We start from the raw sequence: 3,978 nt of genomic DNA, 5'->3' as shown, positions 1-3,978 counted from the left end.
CGTTCAGGAAGAAACTGCCAGAAAGCCTCCTTAGAGTTTTCTTATCTTTGTTTGATGCCCCAAGCGGGTACTCTTGAGTTTGAAGGAAGCGCTTGATGTCGTGGAACCACGGTTTATCATCGATGACTGCTTCAGTTGCAAACACATAGGCGGGCCTTTCAAGGCGCGTGATTCTGACTGTAGGCATATCATTCCAATGATTGACTTTGAACATGGAAGATAGAGTAGCCAAAGCGTCTGCCATTCGATTCTGATCTCGAGGTATATGATGCAATTCAACTTTGTTGAAGAAAGTCAACAGACGTCTTGCATAATCTCTGTAAGGAATCAAGCCAGGGTGGTAAGTTTCCCATTTGTCTTTGATTTGGTTGATCACGAGGGCTGAATCTCCATATATGTCTAGGATCTTGATCCTTAAGTCAATGGCTTCTTCGAGACCCATGATACAAGCTTCATATTCTGCGATGTTGTTGGTGCAATCAAATAGCAATCTGGCGGAGAACGGGATATGAGTACCCTTGGGAGTGATGATGATTGCCCCAATTCCATTGCCAAAAGCGTTTACTGCTCCATCAAAAATTAGGCCCCATCTTGATCCAGGCTCAGGACCTTCTTCAGGTAATGGTTCGTCACAATCTTTCATCTTCAAGTACAAGACATCTTCATCAGGAAAGTCAAACTTGAGAGATTGATATTCATTAATTGGTTGATGCGCCAAATGATCGGCGAGAATGCTTCCTTTGACCGCTTTTTGAGCACGGTATTCAATGTCATATTCGGATAACAGCATTTGCCATCGGGCAATCCTTCCTGTTAAGGCAGGCTTTTCAAAGACATACTTGATCGGATCCATTTTGGAGATTAACCAAGTAGTATTGTTGATCATGTATTGGCGGAGACGTTTTGAAGCCCAAGCCAAAGCACAACATGTTTTTTCGAGCATGGAGTAACGAGACTCACAGTCTGTGAATTTCTTACTCAAGTAATAGATGGCATGCTCCTTCTTACCGGTTTCATCTTGTTGTCCAAGCATACAACCCATGGATTCTTCTAACACAGTAAGGTACATGATTAATGGTCTTCCTTCAACTGGAGGAATCAATATTGGTGGTTCTAACAGGTACTCTTTGATACTGTCGAACGCTTTCTGGCAATCTTCAGTCCATACAACCCCTTGATCTTTGCGGAGAAGCTTGAAAATTGGCCCACAAGTAGCAGTCATTTGAGAGATAAATCTGGAGATATAGTTCAATCGTCCGAGAAATCCTCTTACTTGCTTTTCAGTCTTTGGTGCAGGCATCTCTTGAATAGCTCTGACTTTGTCGGGATCTACTTCAATACCTCTTTGGCTGACAATGAAACCCAAGAGTTTTCCAGATCTAACCCCAAAAGTACATTTGTTAGGATTCAAGCGAAGCTGATATTTCCTTAGTCGTTGAAACAACTTCAAAAGGTATTCAATATGTTCTTCTTCTGTGCTGGACTTGGCTATCATGTCGTCCACATAGACTTCAATTTCTTTATGCATCATGTCATGAAAGAGAGTAGTCATTGCCCTTTGGTAAGTTGCGCCTGCATTCTTCAATCCAAACGGCATTACTTTGTAGCAAAAGGTACCCCATGGGGTGATGAAAGATGTCTTCTCCATGTCTTCAGGAGCCATCTTGATCTGATTATAACCGGAGAACCCGTCCATGAAGGAAAAGACGTTGAACTTAGCGGTGTTATCAACCAGCATGTCGATATGTGGTAATGGAAAGTCATCTTTTGGACTGGCCTTGTTCAAGTCACGGTAGTCAACACACATTCTGACTTTGCCATCTTTCTTCGGAACTGGCACTATGTTAGCCAACCATTGAGGATATTCTGAGGTGACAAGAAAACCTGCGTCGAGTTGCTTTTGAACTTCCACTTTGATCTTGTTAGCCATATCAGGGTGAGTCCTTCGCAATTTCTGCTTAACTGGCGGACATTCTGGCTTCAATGGCAAGTAATGCTGAACAATATTGGTATCCAACCCAGGCATGTCTTGGTAGGACCAGGCAAACACGTCAACATATTCTTTGAGAAGGTCTGTCAACTTACTCTTGATATCAGCATCAAGCAGCGATCCAATGGTCACTTCTTTTTTGTCTTCTTCAGAACCCAAGTTGATCTTTTCTAAAGGCTCTTTGTGAGGCAGAATGGCTCTTTCCTCGTGCTTAAGTAATCGAGAGATCTCGTCCGGGATCTCCTCTTCTTCCTCTTCTTCGGCTTCGAACACAGGAAACTCAAAGTTGGGAGAGGGCATAGGGTTATTGCATTCAATGGGTTTATCAATAGTAAATCTGCACATGTGATTTATATTTATTTCAGAAAATTTATGAATGCAGGAGTGTATGCAGATTTTTTTTTGAAAAAGTTTTTTTTTTTTTTTTATTTTTTTTATTTTGGTTTTTTAGGATTACCATTTCCAGAAAAAAAGCAAAAATAAAACACATAATGTAGGGAATTCAAAATGACACTTTATTTATGATTCATTTTTGAAACAAAGCCCTAAACACAAACTCATTTGTCTTGGGCAGGACAAAGAGGGAAACTTTTAAAACAAAGCCCTATACACAAAGTTATTTGGGCGGAACATTTAAAAGCAAAGCCCTATAAAACATCTCTCTGCTTTGGGCAAGGCAGGAGGTCAAAATAACAGCGAGGTGATTACTTTGAGCGGCGAACAACATTCGGAACGTCGACAGCTTTCCAGTAGCAACGAACTCCTCTGTGTATTATGTATTCAGGAAAATTCTCCTCAGAATTATCTTCAGTATTGACATTGACCGCTGGTCGAGCAGGATTTGAAGGTCCTGGTTTGTCAACCTTGTTCTTTGTAGAGTTGAAACGGTCTTCTTCTACTTCTTGAAGAGCATAAGATGAGTCACAATCTTCAGAATTTTCAGGATGTATTTCCCAGTCTTCAGGATGAAGAGACTCATTGTCAGCGACACTTTCTGAGTCAACTGCGGGACCATCTTCCCCTTCATCTTCAAAAATGGCATTTATGTGATAATAACCATCTTCAGGATTATTAACCTTGGCAGATGCATTGAATTGAAATCTTCAGTAATTTCAGGTTGCTGAGAAAATTGACAGGGCTGATAAACCTCTTCTGGTTGACTATTATATTCAAAGGAATCTCCCCATCCAGTTGGTTGGATATCCTCAATCGCAATCTTGTAACTTTCAGGTGCAGTATATTTCACCATATAATCAAATTTTCCACTTGGTTGTCCCAAGGTGTCCCAGATTTCTGCAGGAACAGGCTCAGTTTCTTTGCCTTTGGATTTCTCTGACGGAGGATATGGTTCTTCCTGAGATATGTATCCCGAGTCATTGAGATAACATTTCCATTCTTCTTCATCATCGGAGAGACCTTCTTCGATGCATTCTTCGATAAGGACATTAACCTCTTGAGGAATTGGGTTAAGGAATCCTCCACTAATGAATGTTTCTTTGATCGGACGAAGGGTTTCATCCTTCTTGGTGCAGTTTGAGAATGTTGGTGAACATCCGAGTCCTGCTCTAGTTTCATTCTTGGTCGGGATCACAACTTGCCCCCAGCCAGTGGTAGTTCCATCTTTCACTACTTTCACTGCCTCTTTGTAAGAAGAGATTGATGCTTTCTTCTTGGAAGATTCGTCTTCTAAAGAGAGACCTTGGAACTGAGTTCCTTCCACATCATCAGCACTTATGAAAGAGAAATTGGATAAATGGCTCACCATCAAGGCTTGTTCTCCACTTATTGTTACCAATTTTCCATTTGTTACAAATTTTAACTTTTGATGGAGCGTAGAAGTTACTGCCCCTGCTTCATGGATCCATGGTCGTCCTAACAGACAGCTATAAGCAGCTTGTATGTCCATGACCTGGAAGGTGATTTGAAATGTATGTGGACCAATTGTCATGGGAAGGTTGACTTCGCCGATAACAGATTTTCGCGATCCA

Source organism: Vicia villosa, linkage group LG3, assembly GCF_029867415.1.
Source record: "Vicia villosa cultivar HV-30 ecotype Madison, WI linkage group LG3, Vvil1.0, whole genome shotgun sequence".
Taxonomy (NCBI): Eukaryota; Viridiplantae; Streptophyta; class Magnoliopsida; order Fabales; family Fabaceae; genus Vicia; species Vicia villosa.
This window is presented reverse-complemented; position numbering follows the sequence as displayed.